General features: G+C 41.4%; 1 protein-coding gene across 1 annotated transcript in view; it reads left to right on the top strand.

The window, feature by feature from the left end:
• Window positions 1–18,755: 18,755 nt before the first annotated feature.
• The window catches only part of LOC140201207 (stonin-1-like), a 33,333-nt gene continuing 31,689 nt past the window's right edge, over window positions 18,756–20,399 (top strand). The window contains exon 1 of the mRNA XM_072264934.1: window positions 18,756–19,580. The gene's annotated coding sequence lies outside the window, so the exon portion shown is untranslated. The remainder of the gene's footprint in view (window positions 19,581–20,399) is intronic.

The raw sequence follows: 20,399 nt of genomic DNA, 5'->3' as shown, positions 1-20,399 counted from the left end.
GGCTTATGGTGATATTAAGTTGCTTATAAGCTTGCTTCAATAAATTGCTGGATCAGAATTGTAACATACCTATTATTTGTGCCTAATTTTATATTGTATTTTTATATTTTGGTTTATAATTTAATGACTTTCTTAGAATTCATGTAATTTTTTTACCCAACAGCCAATAATGAACTTTAAACTCAATCCCAAATTTAATGGAAGTAGGGGTTACTATAAACCTGTTTCAATAAGCAGACTCTGTCATCAGTCATATTTTTAACTTAAATTGATCCATCAACTCCAGAAAATTCTATCAATAGAGAGGAAAGGATTCAGCTGTTTTCTTTTACTTGCATGCACTGCTAAAATGTTACAAATATTCTGGCAAAATTATGGTATATTTAGGATTCTATACAATAAATCTATTAGAATTAATGAGATTTAAATTCTGGAGTGACTGAGTAATGTATCTGCTGGTTCAATGCTGGCATTGAAGTTTCCTTAAAGAAGATATCTTTCCTGCTATGTTCTGATGTGCTTATTTTAATATGTTGAGGGAAAAACAATGGAGGCCAGTTGTGCCCCCCCCCCCCACCACCACAAAGAGAACAAGCATTTCTTTTGGCTGCTGTACAGAATTTCCAAGCAGCACCCGGTAAAGCTGAACAAAAAGTTATGGGCATTCTATCTGTTTTTTTCTACAGTAGTAAATAAGTCAGCGGATGTGAAGTATGGAGCAGTAGAAAGGAAAGAGTGTCTTCAGATTCTGGGATCTGGAGCAAAACACAAACTGCTAAAAGACAGGATCTGTGGAGACAAAGTGGTATTCTTATTTCAAAGATCAGCTTAAAAGTGAAATAAATAGCAGTGCAATATCTTTATACAGTACATTCTTAGTGTAGCAGGGTTTAAGATGGTGCTGATGTTGGGGCCAGAGGCGAGCGCTGGTACTGTTCGCTGCCTCGAGATGCTTTCTTAGCTCTGCACTGAACTGCAGTGCTGCCTGCATTGATGCCTGGCTTCGTGTTTGCGGTCTTGCAACGTTTACTCAGGTTTGTTATGAACTGTGGCTGTTGCAGTGATGTCTGACTTTGTGTCTTTCATAAAACTCTAGTTCTGAATGCTAGTTGTTTACTTTTATTGTTTGCATGATATTTTTCTCTCCACATATTGTGTTTGACAGTTTTTTATAAATGTGTTCTTTTGCAGTTTCTTTGTTTTGTAGCTGCCTGTAAGGAGACCACTCTCAAGGTTGTATAATGTATACATATTTTGATAATAAATGTACTTCGTACTTTGAAGTCTGGTCAATACATTTAGTGTTAACACTTTTTTAAACCATTGCTGCTCAAGTGGCCCCCAAAGATAGTATACCCTTTCAATATTTGGGGGGTTCCCCTCCCAACTGACCCTTTCTGCATCTGGTAGCAGAAGGACCCAAGACTACGGTTCTTTATTTTGGGTTGAGATCCATTATCAGGACTAGATGAAAGTGAAGAGGGATGATGGCCAATGTCAAAGGGAGGGGGGGAAGGGGTGTGAGATGGGAGCTGGCAAATAATAGCTAAGTCTAGGTAAAGAGGAGTTGATGGGCAGATGGAGAGGCTGGCAGGTGGTTAATGGAGACAACAAATGGTTGCACATTGTGAATATAAGAACAGACAATGAGTTAAACTAGATGAGGCAGGAATGCTGGGCAGATGGAAACAACAAGGAAAAGAAAACAGTTCAACTGAGTGGAAACTAATCAATGTCATAGTGCCGTTTTAAGGATTCGGCAGTGTAATAATTCTATGTTTGCATGTTATTCATAGAATATTTTTCTTCAAACTGCACCAATACAGATCCTTAATGACTGCTTAGGATCTGAAATTTGATTACAAGGAGTAACCCAAATTCACTCCTTGAGACTGTTCTGGTATTGGTTTATTATTGTCACATGTACCAAGATAAACTGAAAAATTGAGTTTTGCAAACTGTGCATATAGATATTTAAAAAATAGGTACTTTGAGGTTGTACAAGAGAAACTCAATAACAGAATGTAGTTTTCCCAGAGAGTGCAGTGTAATAAGGTACTAGGGTATGATGAGGTAGACTGAGGTCAAGAGTTCTTTATACCATCAGTAAGGAGTCTTATAACAGTGGGATAGAAGCGGTATTGAATCTATGGTGTGCTTTTAAGCCTTTGTATTTTCTGTCTGATGACAGGGGAGAGGAGAAAGAATATCTGGGGTGGGAGGGGCCACTGGCTTCTTTTCTGAGGCACTAGAATTGTTGAATTATGTACATCAATACATTATGTATACAACATTTCTATTTTATCTTCCATATTTTAAATACTTTTACAGCAATTTTAAATATGCGTATCGTCTCAAGGATAAGTCCAGAAGAGTCAGTAAGACCGCCTAATTAGTTTATCTGCACCAAAGTAATAATAGATGAAAGTATCATGATCTTACTTGTTATATCCAGGCTGAAAGGTTTCAAGTGTTATCAGCTGTCTTCAGTACAATAATTCGGACCAATTCATTGTTGTACCCATTGGACTCTTTCAATACTAAATGTCAAATAACCAGCTTGTGAGTTTTAGATGGCCTCATTCCCCATGTCACCATATAGATATCATACCTTGATTTACAAGGTACTATGAGGAGAGAAAATCAAAACTTGTAAATGATGACTCCCAATTAAAAACAAAAGGGTGGAATGTACATTTGTGAATCAGCAACTGACAAAAGAATGGGGGCTGACAAGATTTGTGGAGTAACATTTCATTAGTTTAAATTGCACAGTTTTGCACCACAAGCCTTTATTAATGCAATTGTAAACAGCTGGAATTGTACTTGATTTGTTGCTGCACTGTTATTATCTCAGCTAAGTTATTGGAAAATATTTCATAGCAAAAAAAAAGAGTGCCAATCCTTTTGATTTCCAGGTCCACTCTGCCATCACATGTATTGATCTGTGTGGTCACATACTACAGTACTGTCCAAGAGTCTTGAGCATATTTACAGTGCCTATAAAAATTATTCACCCCCCCTCCCCAGAAGTTTTCATGTTTTATTGTTTTATTGCGAGTGGACAGCCTTTTCAAGCCTAGCCACGAATTCTCAATTGGGTTGAGGTCTGGACTCTAATTTGACCACTTCAGAACATTAACTTGTGCTTTTTCTTTAAGTCATTCCTGTGTAGCTTTGACTTGTTGCTTGGGGTCATTATCTTGCTCGAAAACAAATCTTCTCACAAGTCGCAGTTCCCTTGCAGACGGCATCAGGGTTTCCTCCAGGATTTTCCTATATTTTGCTGCATTCATTTTGTCCTCTACCTTCACAAGCCTTCCAGGGCCTGCTGTAGTGAAGTATTCACACAGCACGATGCAGCCACCAACATGTTTCACAGTAGGAACGGTGTGTTTTTGATAATGTGCAGTGTTCTGCTTATCCCAAATAGAGCATTTAGTCTGGCCAAAAAGGTCATTTTTGGTTTAATCAGACCATAAGAACCACCTTCCAGCTGATTTCAGAGTACCCCATATGCCTTCTGGCAAGCTCTAGCCAAGATTTCATTTGAGTTTTTTCCAACGGCTTTCTCTTTGTGACTCTCCCATAAAACTGTGACAGGTGAAGCCACACGGTCAGCAGTTGTTGTATGCACAGTCTCTCCTATCTCAGCCACCCTGGGGGTGGGAGTGAATACTTTTTAAAAGCACTGTATATAGCAAGGATGCCTAAGACTTTTGCACAGTACTGTATATGTTAATATGGACTGGAGAGTGAGTTTGTAAATCTGGCGGGAGCAAAGGATGTTGGGAATGGTGAGACTTGGACAGGTAGCAGAGGAGGAGTGCCGGGGCGAGGAGGGTGGGGGGGGGGGGGATTGAGGTTGGTGCAGCTGCAGACACACCCAGCCCTGAAACACCAGGCAAGATCACTTGATTCTAAACAATAGGTTAATTGATTATTACAGAGTGATTCTCCAGTGTTTCCCATTCCCTCCCCATTCCTTTCCTCTTTTCCCAACCATGATTCCTCTCTCCCTGCACTTTTCCCACTTAAGAGACCCATATCAGAATCATGTTTATCATTACTCACGTTATGAATTTTTTTTTGCAGCAGCAATACAGTGCAATATATAAAATTACTGTTCAAAGTACATTTATCATCAATGTATACGTTATATAACCTTGATTTGTCTCTTTACAGGCAGCCACAAAGAAAGAAACCAAAAAGAACCCATTTAAAAAAAGACTATCAAACACGCAATGAACAAGAAGAAAAAACAACAAATTGTGCAAACAGTAAAAGTAAGGAAGTAGCATTCAGATCAAAAGTGAGTCCATAGACATGAAGTCCAGAGCAGGCCACATCCTCCGCCTCAGTTCAGTGCAGAGCTGAATAACTGTCGCAGAGCAGCAGGCAGAACTGGCCCAACCTTTGCTTCTTGACCCAAAAACTTGCCTTTTCAATCCATCTAGCCCGGCGCTTAAATCGTCCAAACATCAGGTCATTCCTTGAACTAGAACCTAGGCCCAGTCACAACGATATGCTCTGGGCCTGGACCCCACTGCACGATTCTTTCCAAATTGGCCTGGTGCTTAGATTGATCAAATCACTCTATCAAGGTCTTTCAACATTTGATAGATTTCAATGAGATTGCCCTCATTCTTCTGATTTTGAGTGGATACAAGCCCAGAACCATCAAAAGCTTCTTATATGATAAGCCTTTCAATCCCGGAATCATTTCTGTGAACATCCTTTGTGCCTCCTCCAACGTCAGCACATCCTTTCTTAGATAGGGGGTTCAAAAGTGCTTACAGTACTCCAAGTAAAACTTCACCAGTGCCTTGTAAGGCACATTACATCCTTGCTTTTATATTCAAGACCTTTTGAAACAAATGCTAATATTGAATTTGCCTTCCTCACCACAGACTCAATCTTCAAATTAACCTTTAAAGAATCCTGCATGAGGACTTCTTAGTCCTTTTGCACCTCAGATTTTTGAGTTTTCTCTCATTTAGGAAATAGTCTATGCTTTTATTTCCTTTACCAAAGTGCACTTCCCAACTCTATTCCATCTGCCACTTCTTTGCCCATTCTCCTAAATTGTCTTAAGTCTTTCTGTAGCCTCTCTGCTTCCTCAACACTACCTGTTCCCTCCACCTATCTTCATATCATCTGCAAACTTGGCCACAAAACCATCAATACAATCATCCAGATCAGTAACATATAATGTAAAAAGATCCTCATTGGAACACCATGAGCCACCAGCAAACAATCCAAAAAGGCTTCCTTTATTCCCACTTTTGCCTCCACCAATGCTCTATCCATGCTAGTATCTTTCCTGTAATAATATTGGCTCTTGTTAAGTGGTCTCATATGTGGCACCTTCTCAAAGGCCTTCTGAAAATCCAAATACACATCAACTGATTGTCAATTGTCTATCCTGCTTGTTATTTCTTGAAAGAATTCCAACAGATTTGATAAGCAAGATTTTCCCTTGAGGAAATCATGCTGACTTTGGCCTATTTTATTATATGCCTGCAAGTACCCCAAAATCCCATCCTTAACAATTGACTCCAACATCTTCCTGACCACTGAGTCAAGTCAAGTCACTCCTTATTGTCATTTTGACCATAACTGCTGGTACAGTACACAGTAAAAAAAGAGACATTTTTCAGGACCATGGTGCTACATGAACAGTACAAAAACTAAACTGAACTATGTAAAACAACACAAAACCACACTAGACTACAGACCTATCCAGGACTGCATAAACTGCACAAAACAGTGCAGACATTACCATAAACAATAAACAAGAAAATGGGCACAGTAGAGGGCAGTAGGTTGGTGTCAGTCCAGGCTCTGGGTATTGAGGAGTCTGATGGCTTGGGGGAAGAAACTGTTACATAGTCTAGTTGTGAGACCCTGAATGCTTCGGTGCCTTTTGCTAGATGGCAGGAGGGAGAAGAGTTTGTATGAGGGGTGCGTGGGGTCCTTCATAATGCTGTTTGCTTTACGGATGCAGCGTGTGGTGTAAATGCCTGTAATGGCAGGAGGAGAGACCCCAGTGATCTTCTCAGCTGACCTCACTATCCGCTGTAGGGTCTTGCAATTCAAGATGGTGCAATTTCCAAACCAGGCAGTGATGCGGATGCTCTCAATACAACCTCTGTAGAATGTGGTGAGGATGGGGGGTGGGAGATGGACTTTTCTCAGCATTCGCAGAAAGTAGAGGCGCTGCTGGGCTTTCTTTGCAATGGAGCTGGTGTTGAGGGACCAGGTGATATTCTCCACCAGGTGAACACCAAGAAATTTGGTACTCTTAACGATCTCTATGGAGGAGTTGTTGATGTTCAGCGGAGAGTGTTCGTTCCGTATCCTCCTGAAGTCAACAACCATCTCTTTTGTTTTGTTGACATTCAGAGACAGGTTGTTGGCTCTGCACCAGTCCGTTAGCTGCTGCACCTCCTCTCTGTATGCTGACTCATTCTTGCTGACGAGACCCACCACGGTCGTGTCATCGGCAAACTTGATGTGGTTCGAGCTGTGTGTTGCAGCACAGTCGTGGGTCAGCAGAGTGAACAGCAGTAGACTGAGCGCACAGCCCTGGGGGGGCCCCCATCTGGGATTCCATTGGAGAGTCATGTCAGACTAACTGGCCTTTAATTTCCTTTCTTCTGCCTCTCACTCTTCTTGAAGAGTGGAGTGACATTTGCAATTTTCCAGTCTTCTGGAGTCATTCCAGAATTATTGATTCTTGAAAGATCATTACTTATGCCTTCACAATCTCTTCAGCCACCTATTTTAGAACCCCGGGGTGTAGAGTCTGTGCAGGGCAGTTGGCTGGGGTCTCCACGAACATTTTTAATCTGTCCCTGGCCCAGGCAGTTGTCCCCACAAGCTTCAAGATCGCTACCATTGTGCCAGTGCTGAAGCATTCCACTGCCACGGGCCTGAATGATTTCTGTCCAGTTGCACTCACCCCCATCATTGCAAAGTGCTTTGAGAGACTTGTTCTATCACATCTGAAATCCTGTCTGCCCACCACCCTGTACCATCAATTTGCCTATCGCACCAACAGGTCAACAGAGGATTCCATTTCCACGGCATTTCACTCTGGCCTGACCCACCTGGACAGCCCCAACTCTTATGTCAGAATGCTGTTCATTGCTTTAGTTTGGCATTCAATACTGTGATCCCCTCCAAACTTCACCAGCTTGGTATCAGCTCATCCTTCTGCAATTGGACCTTGGACTTTCTGACTAACAGACCCCAATCAGTTAAGTTAGATAACCTCTCCTCCTCCATTCTCACCCTGAACACCGGCGTGCCTCAAGGCTGTGTGCTGAGCCCTCTTCTGTACTCCCTTTTCACCTATGACTGTATTCCTGTACATGGTTCTAACTCCATAATCAAGTTCGCAGACAACACCATGGTGGTTGGCCTGATCCGAAGGGATGACGAGACGGCCTACAGGGATGAGGTCCAGCACCTGGCCGCGTGGTGTGCCAACAACCTGGCCCTTAACACCCAGAAGACCAAGGAGATCATTGTGGACTTCAGGCATGCTAGGAGCCACACTCATGTCCCCATCTACGTCAACGCTGTAGTGGAGCATGTATCAAGCTTCAAATTCCTTGGTGTCCACACTTACGAGGATCTCACCTGGTCCCTGAACTCTCCATCCTGATCAAAAAGGCGCAATAGCGCCTTTATTTCCTGCTGAGCATCAAGGAAGCTCACCTCTGTCCCAGGATACTGACAGACTTTAACTGCTGTACCATTGAGAGCATACTCACCAACTGCATCTTGGTGTGGTATGGCAATTGTCCCGTATCGGACCGCAAAACACTCCAGCGGGTGATGAAAACTGCCCAGCGGATTATCGGCACCCAATTGCCCACAATTGAGAACATCTACCATAAACACTGCCTGGGAAAGGCAAAAAGCATTATCAAGGATGCATCTCACCCTCCCATCCGGTAGGCGCTACAGGAGCCTCCACTCCCACACCAGCAGGCACAGGAAGAGCTTCTTCCTTGAGGCTGTGACCCTGCTGAACCTCACATCACAGTGCTAAGCAGTAATGCACCCATATTGTACTGTCTCAGTACTTTTATATTTGTGTGCTGTAGCACTTTTTATTCAGTTATTTTGTAAATAACACCATTCTTTGCACTTCTGGTCAGATGCTAAATGCATTTCATTGGCTTGGTATCTGTACTTGGCACAATGACAATAAAGTTGAATCTAATCTCGACCATCTGGTCCAGGTGAGATCTACTGTTAGAGCAATTTTTGGGGTTAGCACATGTAGCAAATAAATTTAACTAACTTCAGCCACTAATCTTCAGATATGATTATGCATTGAAGATTAAATTTAAAATGCAGTAAAATGCATACCAGACAGACCAGGAAACAGGCACTTAACTAACTGTCTATATATGCATGAACCCAATCAATATCCCATTGCCTGGACACAGCAGTAATTAACACTTATTTTCTCTGTGATAGTGGGAAAATCCAGGCATTTGAAACTGCTACATGAAGTTCAAAGGAAGAATTGTAAATATGGATTTGTTTGAATTGTCCTGAATTTTTCTTTGATCTTTAGCATATAAAATGTCTGCTAGTTTTGGGTGAAGCAGACCTTCTTCCACTGAAAGAAGTTTCAATATGATGCCTGGTGTACCTTATTTTGTCAAATAAAGTGACTGCTTCATGTGTACCAGTGCTTCTTTTCGGTGACTTCTTTCATGCAATAACATTCTACCTTCAGACCTTTCAGTTTCCCAGGAACTCCTTTCCCTAGTAATTGCAACTTCACTCACTTCTGCCCCCTGACACTCTCAAACTTTCAGCATGCTGCTAATGTCTTCCACAAAGTACTTATTTAGTTCATCTACCATTTCCTTGTCCCCATTACTACCTCTCCAGCAATCTGATCTCTACTCTCACCTCTCCTTTACATCTTGTATATCTGAAGAAACTTTTGGTATCCTCATTAACATTATTGGCTAGCTTACCTTCCTATTCCATATTTTCCTCCTTTCTGAGTTTTTTGGTTGCCTTATGTTTTTTTAAAAGCTGATCAATCTGTTAACTTCCATTCATCTTTGCTGTATTATATGTCCTCTCTTTGGCTTTTAAGCATTGTTGTGTCATGCTGCTTTTAGAATACTGCTACTTTGGGATTTATCTATCTTGTGCCTTCTGAATTGCTCCCAGAAACTCCAGCCGTTGCTGCACTGCCATCATCCCTGCTAGTGTGCCCTAACAATTAATTTTGGCTGTCTCCTCTCTCATGCCTCTGTAATTCCTTTTACTCCACTGTAATACTGATCATCATCATCACCAGGTGCCATGCCCAGTTTGAGCTTTGACTGTCATGGCCCACACACTCCTGTTTCGGGTCAAGTGGTATTCATTGGTATTCATTTCCAGTTCTCTGGCTGCTGTCTCCATCATCATTTGTGTTTGCCTTCCTTTTGCTTTCTTCCCTTCAATTTTTCTCATAATTACTGTGCATTCTAACTCCTCTTTCCTAATCAATGTCCAATGAAGTTACATTTCCTTTTCATGATCTCACACATTATTTCTCTTCTTTGTGCTTGCTCTGTTCATGACATCCTCGTTAGATATACTGGTACATCTGACTTTAGCTTCTCCTTCTCAAATTGCAGGGTGAAATCTATCATATTATGATAACTGTTTCCTAAGGGTTCCTTTACCTTAAGCTCTCTAATCAATTCTGGTTAATTGCACAGCATCCAGTTCAGAATAGTAGATTTCCAAGTGGGCTCAACCACAAGATGCTCTAAAAAGTCATCTTGTGAGCATTCTGCAAATTCTCTCTCTTGGAATCTAGCACCAAGCTGATATTCACAATCTACCTGCAGATTGAAATACCCCATGACTATTGTAACGTTGCCCTTTTGACTAGAGTTTTTTGTTTTCCATTGTAATTTGCAGACCACATCTTTGCTACTATTCGGAGGTCTGTATATAACTCCCATCAGGGTCTTTTTATCCTTGCAGTTCTTTAGCTCTACCCACAACGGATTTTACACCTTCCGATCCTATGTCATCTCTTTCTAATGATTTGATCTCATGTTGTATCAACAAAACCACCCCAACCCTCTGCCTACCCGCCTTCCTTTTGATATTTGGATGTTAAGCTCCCAGCTATAATCTTTCAGCCACGATTTAGTGATGCCAACAATGTCATACGGGCCAATCTATAACGGTGCTACAAATTGTTCTTCCTTATTCCGTTTACTGTATGCATTCAAATGCCTTATGCCACAGAATGAGTTCACCTCCCCCAACAGCTGAGACCACTGCACTCAGTTGCTTTATTAGCCTTCCTTCGCCCTTGGCTCTAATCCTGGATCTCCTGGCCAATATGTTCTGGACCTGAATACTTATAACTCTCCACCTTGCTTTCTTTTATGACTTTTGGCCGCCTGTATAAAGTCTTCTGTTCATTATCCATCTATTTTTTATTATAAAATGTGCTATATCTATGCAAGTTGTTGACTTGAATCTTTGTTTTGTCCCAACCCAAAATATTTTTAAAATGTCTGTGTATACGAGACATAAGTTTGATTTACTTTTCTTTGCTAAATACAAAATTGGCAAGATCCCAGCATACTACATACTATGACTGAAATGGACAAAATTCCTTCTCACTCATGCTGGGGCAATAGTTTTGCCATCTGTTTTATATCAAATGTATAAACTGCAACATTATCATTACAGTCTATGGTTTTCATAAATTTGTACAGTATAATTTAGTACTATTTAAGGTGATACACTATCATGCATTGAATCTGACATGAACCCACATAGATCATGTAACCTTATTTGACTTCCTGACCACTGATCTGTTGCTGTTTTCCTGGATGCGACATATGTTATAATTGGCCTCTGTGTCATTTACGATGTAATTGGAAAATGTGAGACTTGCTTCCCATGACCACTAGCTGTGGTAATGAGAGTACTGTACAGTTATTGGCAATATTTCAGATTTTTCTTCAATTAACCAAAACATTCTAAATTTAATGCTGCAGCATTATGTTGCAAAACACCAAGATATTCAAATACCATATTAAATTGTGAGTTTCAGGGGTTTTTTGCCTAGTAGGTTACCACATCATAGAGCAATACAGATGGACACAGGCCCTTCAGCCCATTGAGTCCTTCTGACCATGGTACCCAGCCAGCTAGTTCCAAATCCCTAAGTTCAGCTCATCTCCCCTTAAGCCCCACCTCTCCATGCACCTATCCACGTAGTTTTTAAGTGTCACTACTGTACTTGCCTCAGCCACCTCCTGTGGCAGCTCATTCCATATATTCAAAGATTCAAAGTACATTTATTATCAAAGTACTTATGCAGTATACAACCCTGAGATTTGTCTTCCCACTGACAGCCACGAAACAAAGAAAACACTGGAACCTGTTTAAAGTAAAAAGTCAAAACCCCTAATGTGCAAAAAAAAAACAAATTATGTGAATGGTTAAAAAAAAGTGAAAAACACAGAATACAAAACAACCAAATCACGAAAACATTAAAAGAGTCCAGGCATGTTCAGTTCAGTTCAATCCAGCACCATGTTCCTCACTATTTGCAAGCCGGAGCGCCAGTCCACCCCAATCAAAATCACACAAAACTGCAACAAAAAAGAATGACCAGAAACAAATCATAACGCGAACTACAGAATCCAATTCACAAACTGCTTCAATTAAACCTTGCCCAAGACCTATGGGCCCTGGCGAGAGAGAGAGACACACACACCGTTCGTATGTAAGCACCTTCCTCTGGGAGCAGTGAGCGAAAGGGAGAGACAGAGACCATTTACACGCAGGTAGACGGTGATGAACACCACCAGCTTTCCGCTCTCATCGATTTCAGTCTTCCTCAACACTTTGATCGGCCAGAAATGGAGTCAATCATGGGCTTATGCCCAATCTCCAGGCTTCTTGGCCACCTTCACTTAAAATGTCTCTGAACTCATTTGGCCCAAAAACACACAACCCAAATGTAGATCACAGGCTCTAACAGTAGCAGAAATGAAGGAAAAAGTTGAAGTAAATGAAGAAAGTGAAAGAAGTAGTTTTGTGAACTGTCTGAAGGATGTCGCCTTTGGTCACATTGCTTGCTGGCGCCAGCTTGGTCACCACCCTTTGAGTGAAACAGTTACCCCTTAGGTCCCTTTTAAATCTTGCCCCTCTCATTCTAAATCTCCATTGCTTATCCTGGGGAAAAGACTGTTACCATCCACCTTATCTATGCCCCTCATAGTTTTACATGTTTCTATAGGTCACCTCTCATGCTCCTTTGTTCCAAGGGATACAGACCAGGCCTGGCCAACCTCTCCCTATGACTCAGGTCCTCTGGTCCCAGCAACATCCTTGTAAATCTTTTCTGCACTTTTTCCAGTTAAATTACTTCTTTCTTACAACAGAGTGACCAGACTGTACATTTATAAAGTTATGGTGAAAAAGTTGTCTATTATGCCACCATCATACTTACCAATAGTCAATATCTCACTATTGATAGATATGATGGTGACATAATAACCAAATTATAATCTGGTTTTGAATGTGGTTAATAATTTGTAAGGATAAAAAGCATCAACTAATCTTTATAACAAAAACATGTAAACTGTTAGATTGGCATAAAGACCAATAATATGTTGTACATACTATTTATTATAAATTGCACATTGCACATTTAGACAGAGATGTAAATATTTTTACTCATGAATATGAAGGATGTAAGTAATAAAGTCAATTCAATTCAATAAAGATCTGATTTGCTAATATCCAGCAAGAAGAAATTTGTCCTCTTTTCCCAATCTCGTTTGCATTTGACTCCAGACCCACCCCATGTCGTTGGCTTAAGTGCACTTTGAAGTAGCCTGGCAAATCACTCAGTTGTATCATTAGTGATATGTTCAAACAAAGGAGGAGCAAAACTGGACAGATCATCAGATTAAACAATTTCCCCCAGGATCAATAAAGTATGACTATGAGATCTCAATGTTGGTGCAAATATGGATATGGAAAAATTTCTCCTTGACATTACTTAGCAAAATCCTCCTTGCTAACACAGGATTAGTTAAACTGACAGAACTGTTAACATAGACTACATTCCCTCCACCATTGCCCCCAAGCCTGCATCCTCTACCCACCAAGTAGGAAAAAGGCAATAAATGTATGGTACCTGCTGATTCCATTAAAGTTGTATATGTTAACTCTGAAATATTTTGCAAGACCTTCATTGTAGCTGGACCTGAAGCACAGAGCCACCTGCCAAATGGCACTGTGGAAAGAGAAGGCCTATAGCCCTTCTAAAAGGCAGCTCACTACTAAGTGCAATTAAGGCTCAGCAATAAATGCCGGCTTTGACAGCAGCTCCCAGGTTTTTTTTTTAAAAAAACCTATTTCTGTTAACCTGCCCTTCAGCTACATAACTTATCTCAGAGTGGTGTAAGAATTCATTAGCTCCCAAACTAAGGCCATTCTTCCTTATAAGTATATACCAAAGGAATTTTGTGGAAAATGATGTTGGGTCCAACTTGAAAACTCATGGCCAAGTGATTTGTATTTACTTGCTTCCTTGTCTAACAGATGATTTGCATTTTTAGAAAGCTACAAAAGATTAACAAGTATCCTTGACAATTCTGAAGGAATAGAAAGGGCTTTAGGGCAATGGGAGAGAAAACTGTCTAGTTTAATGTCTATACTAAACTTTTCTACATGAATGTCTGAAGCCAGCAAATTGGCAGATCATATGGAAATGGAAGGAAATGAGCAGGCCATAGAAAACAAAATTCCTGAAATATTTCAATTTTTTTCCCCAGAAATTTGGCCTCATGATTTGGTAAGGATCCAGGATCCTTAATTTTAAATGCTAGCATCAAGAAAATTGAATCTCAGTACCAGGAAATATAGAAGATTATTTATAAATTATTACCTCGAGCTGAAAGCCACATGTTTGAAAAGATCTAGATAATTCAACCGGAAATTATATTGAGGCAAACCCAGCTGGCCATTTTAGATTGGAATGAGGCTACGTTGTCTGATGACTTTGGAAGAAAACATAGACATAGATTGTGAGGTATTCTTTCAATGATCCTTATGTGACTATTAACAATTTACTGACCAAAAACTGTGAGAGTAATATAGGCAAAATATAAGCTAGATGATTAAGAAATTGTTCAGTATTTCCCCCCAAAAAAACTCATTCTGTCACAAGTACTTGGTGTATCATGTGATATTTTGCCATTTCCTTGCCCTTACTTATCTCAGTAACTTACTGATTCTGCTTACAATTATTATAATAGAACCACCAATGAGGAAATGAATAGCTCCCTTCCCTGCCTCTCTTGACAGCTGAGATATGTTTCAAGCTATAAATTGTGACTGGGTCAACACATCGACATGAGGTTCCAGTTAGTGATGGGAAGAATTGTGGGTCTGGTCTGGCAGAACTGGGGTAAGTGGGGAGGCCACAGAGCTGGAACAGAGAGAGAGAGAGAGAGAGAGAGAGAGTAATAGATGGCTACATGGAAAAACAAACGCTTTCACAACACTGACCCCCTTCCACAGGATGCTCCTTCACCCTTTCCCTGCCAGGGATCCCACTACACTCCACCGCACAGACCTATTATCCCATACCCTACTCACAGTCTCACCATCCTCTACCCTTCTCCCTCCCCTCTCTCCTCCGAACTCCCTTCTCCCCACAATTCCCTGAGCCCTCTCTCCCATTGCCCCTTTCTGATCTGTTCCCTACCCCAGCTTCAAACCCTGCGTTGTCTTCACCGTTTCTCCTATCCTATCTCCCTCTCCAACTACCCCTCTCTGACACTGAGCAGTCTTTCCCCTGCAGAAGTCTCATCTTTCTCCCCCTATGCCTATACCTGCAACTCAACAAATGTTGTCTCTGACTTGATGTCAAGCTCTTTTTTCCATTGCCTCCACTTCAAAACCTATTTCTTTAGCAAGGATTCCCCCACATTGACAACCCTTTCTTGCATCTCCACACTCTCCCTCATGGAGACCCTCCTCTGGCCTTATATCCTCTCTTGAACTTTTCATTTCCAATTGCTAATGTGACATCAACCAAGTTGACTTCTCCAATCCCCTTCCCTACTCCAACCTAGCCCACTTTGAATATGTGGCAGTCCAGTCACTTAATATCAATCCCAAAGTCATCATCAAACCCACAGAAAAGAACTGTGCCATTGTACTCTGGTAGACTGACCACCTCCTTGCAGAGCCAGGCAACAACTCTCAAGATACCTTGTACCTTCCCTGGACCATGAACTACCAATGAACATCATGCCACTGTCTCCGACAAAGTTAGAGATCTCATCACATCAGGAGTCCCTTCCATAGTCTGACAGTACCCAAACCATTCATTGCCTGTTTCTATCTCTTACCCAAGATCCACAAACAGGACTATCCACTTCATGCCTTGACCCTGTCATGTCTCCCTTTATCCAATCCCTTCCCACCAATATCTGGGACACCTCCTAAGCTCAACACCATTTTAACCACTTCCTAATTCCTAGCCCCCACCGCTACATCTTAACCATGGATGTCCAATCTTTATAACATCTCTATCCTCCCATCAAGAACATTTTAGGTCCCTCTTTATCTATCTGGACCAACGAAAGTTTCCTTTCAGCAACCTGGCAGAACTTATTCTCATTGGCAACAGTTTCTCTTTTGATTACTTCCAGTTTTGACTAGTCAAGGATATAGCCATATGCACTCACTTGAGACCTAGCTATGCCTGTCTTTTTGTTTAACCATGTGAAACAATCCATGTACCGATCTAATCTGGTAACCCCTCCCTAATTCTATTTTAGCTATATTGATTGCCATATTGGTGTTACTTCTTAAATTTGTGTGGAACTTGTTACTTTTATCACATTATGTCACCAACTTCCACTCTACCTTCAAATTCATTTGGATCATTTCTGACACTTCTTTGTTGTGAATGGGACCTGAGTCACTGGAGACACTGAAGCTATTGACATAAATGGTCTTCATTCATTGTGACAAACAGGCATTCTCTTGGCAGAAGACTCAAAGTAATCACGATTTTACCCTCTTAAGAACAAAGGCAACAGCAGGTGATTCCTTACAATTTAGAAAGCTAAAATGACATTGTTTCCTTCAATAGTTTGAGTCTGACAGTGCTGCCATTGAGATATATATCTACAAAGGACGACACTTCCAAATGCTCAAACATTTCTGTTGGGTCGAAGTAATTCACATCAATGGTCTAAAAGCTTCTGAAGACCAAGAACTCAGATATTCTTGATTGCTATTGTGAGGACTAGTTCTCTGAATACATAAATATTCCAATTATCGAAAGAGCAAATATGCCCATGACTATGTTTGATGCACTAGGTAACAAAATCAGTTTGGTCTGAAAGCTTCCCTGATCTCAATTACAATCATACAAATAACTTAGCTAGTGTTGTCTCTTTGACGTACTGTAGATCAAATAACATACCTCCACTGTCTTCTGATTGGCTGATGTATATGTCTTATGGTCACATCACATTGCAAATCATATCTCGAGCGGCCAATCAGTTTATACATATTTATTTAAAGATATGGTATGGTAGCAGGCCCTTCCAGCCCAATGAGGCCACGCTGCCCTATTACCACCCCCCTCCAGTGTTCATTTGTTCAGTTAATCTATTGACTCATACATCCTTGGAATGTGGGAGGAAATCAGGGCACACAGAGGAAACCCACGTGGTTACAGGGAGAACATACAAAATCCTTACAGACAGTGGCAGAGTTAAACCTGGTCACTGGCACTGTAATACTGTTATGCTAACCACTGGAGTCATAGAGTGAAACTGCATGAAAACAGCCCAACCCGTCTGTGTGTTGCCCCTAGCAGGTTTACAAATCTGTCAACACACATCAAAGTTGCTGGTGAACGCAGCAGGCCAGGCAGCATCTCTAGGAAGAGGTACAGTCGACATTTCGGGCCGAGACCCTTCGTCAGGACTAACTGAAGGAAGAACTAGTAAGAGATTGGAAGTGGGAGGGGGAGAGGGAGATCCAAAATGATAGGAGAAGACAGGAGGGGGAGGGACAGAGCCAAGAGCTGGACAGGTGATTGGCAAAAGGGATACGAGAGGATCATGGGACAGGAGGCCCAGGGAGAAGGAAAAGGGGGAGGGGGAAAACCCAGAGGATGGGTAAAGGGTATAGTCAGAGGGACAGAGGGAGAAAAAGGAGAGAGAGAGAGAGAGAGAGAGAGAAAGAATGTGTTTATAAAAATAAATAATGGATGGGGTACGATGGGGAGGTGGGGCATTAGCGGAAGTTAGAGAAGTCAATGTTCATGCCATCATTACAAATCTGTCCTTTCAATCCCAAAAGAGATTAGTGACAGAATTACCTTGCCACATTGCTAGTCACATCTTCCTCCCTTTCTGCTTTACAGTGACCACTCTCTACTTGACTACCTGATCCACTCATGCCTCCCAATCCCCCTACCCTGGCATCACCTCAAACTTCCCCAGATTAAAATCCATCTGCAATTTTTGTTTCCCAGTTTTCCACCTGATCTATATCCTGCTGTATCCTTTGACAACCCTCATCATCATCCACAATCCCTCCAACATTAGTGACATCTGCACTCTTATTAATCAGACTGCATACATTTTCACCTGAATCACGTTTGTCAGAAAAAAACATGCCTATAGCTTTATGACCATGCTAATTTTTCATCCTGAATGACTATGCTATTTTTTCATCCAGCTAAAAGCTTAATCTTTTGGACCAATCTACTTTGAGGGACCTTGTCAATAGCTTTACTAAAGTCTACCTAGACAACATCCACTACCCAATCTTCTTCAATCACTTACTCAAGAAGCTCAATGAAATTTCTTTGACAGGACCTCCCCTGAACAAAACTAATCTTAGTATCCCCAATAGGTCCATTCCCCCCCCCCCAAGATATAAGTACATCCAGTCGCTAAGAATGTTAGAACATAGAAGATTACAATGCAGTACAACCTATGAACTTGTGCCAACCGTTTCACCTGCTCTAATCCTTCCCTCCCACATAGCCCTCTATTCTTTCATCCACGTGGCTTTCAGCCCTTTGAATGGACCTAATGTACTTGCCCCTAACATTACCCCTGACAAGCGGACTTGGTGGGTCAAAGGACCTGTTTCTGTGTTTTATCTCACTGCGAGTCTCTGACGTTTATTGCCCACTTCCAATTGTCTGGAATCGAGGATTAACAAATATCTGTTGACAGTCAACTTCAGTAGTGGGTCAGATGTCACAAGGAAACTCACCATATGAATCAGGCGGGCTTCTACATCAATAAAATTATAACAATGTCACCATTCCTGAGTCTAGCTCTTTTTAGATAAAATATAACGTCCATATTTATTTTAGCTGTTAAGTTTACATTCCTCATCGGTGTGATTCATGCTTAAACTACTGGGAGTCCAGAAATCTGTTTACCTGACCAGATTACCGCCTCCTGCCATTGCAGAACTAATAAAGACCCAGGGAGGTAAATTACTCCGCTCGTTTTTACAACTTACTTTAAAGAACGCTGTTGGTATTTAAGGTCAGATTTTCAGTGGAGGAGTGTATGACATGTTTTTGACAGATCAATAAACTCATTAATGTCCTCGTCCACTTCAGTGAACACACCGGCTAGCTTCGGAGGACGGATTGTGCTGATGCTTTAGCTACAAAACAGAATAAAACAAGCTCTAGACAAGAGCGCCAAATGAAACCTCTCATTGCTCTACACGGTCTGGACTCTCAGGAGACCTCACAGTGCCTAACTTTTTTTTGGGAGGCTGTTAACTTCCTTTATTGTGCGCTTCCCACAATCCAGCACCGTGTTTGTGTCCCTTTCAGCCAGCAGATATCCCCCGGTTTCAGATGAAAGTAGCAAACCCCCCGACAGCGAACTCATCAACTTAGTTCTTTGTTAAACTGTCTGGCTAAGCAACCGTATTTCTCACTGTTGCAAATCAGTGTGCCCCGTGGACTGTCAGTCACCTTCGGAAAAGACTGCACCGTCACCGTGAAGAGCAAGTCGACGAACTAAACTTTCACTGTTATGATGTTTTGATTAAGCACCGGGTATTTCAACTAAAAGACTGGAACTCGAGAAAACAGGAAGAGAGAACATAACTGAGTTAATTGAATGTTTTCAGATTTGCCTGCGGGAAGATAATACCCCCACAATTAAATATATGTTTTTTTTTAAAAAGGATGTGCTTTTCCTTCAGACATTTCGTTGGAAGCCTGTCTGCCTGCCACCGCTGTCTGTAATGTGCGGTCTGCCTCAGTCGCTGTAGCCCGGAGCAGAGTGATGACCTCTGTGTCCGCTCAGGCAGAAGCGTAGAGCTTTCCCGTGCCATTTTGAGAAGTTCCAGGAGTTTTATCCACTGTGATTCGCAGTTTTTTCCCCCTCTCCATTAAAGAGCAGAGCCTGGAAGAAGTAATGGCACAGTTGGTGATGTAAATCAAATTTAAAAAATCTAATCGCTGTTCCAAGTTGGATAACTGACATCGTTGTGTAAGTACCTCTGCTGTGTTCCGTACGTTTCATTAATTTCACATTCAGAAAACAGCTCCGCGGATTTTAGGGAACTTGCTCTGTGTTTGAAGGCCAAGCATATCACAGGCTCACAGTTTCTGTCATTCAGCGGATAAACATAGATGTAAACACAAATTGGAAAGGTCGAAAAACCGAAAAAAATTATTGAGAAGTTTACAGCTGGGATCCTTCATCCAACATCCAAAATAATTTTGCAATTTTTAATCGATTTCCTTTCATGAATACCAAGCTTCAATGGGTCCACGCAGCCACTTCCTCAGCTTCGTGGTCTCATTCACAGACAGCAATTACCTGAATCAGAATGTGTAAGGCAATGTATTTGGACGCTTTCCAGGGAAGGTGTCTAAAAATCAGTCGCCATAACCTAGTAAGTCCTGGATGGTAGAAGCCAGCTCTGGTTCAGCTCGGAGCCAGATTCCGGGCCATCTGATGTGTCGAGCTCAGTTACACGCTATTTTTAACCTGTGGATCTGTCGAGAGTATAGACGCAGCATTTTCTCTTTAAAATTAGGAATAAATTGCTGTCAAGTGGCGCGTAATAAATGTCAGGCTTTTACTATTAGTATAATAGCAGAATTTAGTTTCGTCAAATGACGTTTACGGCGCGATCTGGATAACTTACGAATAGTATGAAAGTCAGAGTCATAAGGCGCAGAAAAGGGTCCTTCACTCCAGCCTGCCCGTGTTGACCATTATGTACAATCTTAAATAACCCCACTTACCAGCAGTGCGGCTAAATAAATAAACAGCATAACTGGAAGTCACTAATAATAGGGT

Source organism: Mobula birostris, chromosome 8, assembly GCF_030028105.1.
Source record: "Mobula birostris isolate sMobBir1 chromosome 8, sMobBir1.hap1, whole genome shotgun sequence".
NCBI lineage: Eukaryota > Metazoa > Chordata > Chondrichthyes > Myliobatiformes > Myliobatidae > Mobula > Mobula birostris.
Note: the sequence above shows the minus strand (reverse complement) of the source record. Positions and strands in the feature narration are given on the sequence as shown.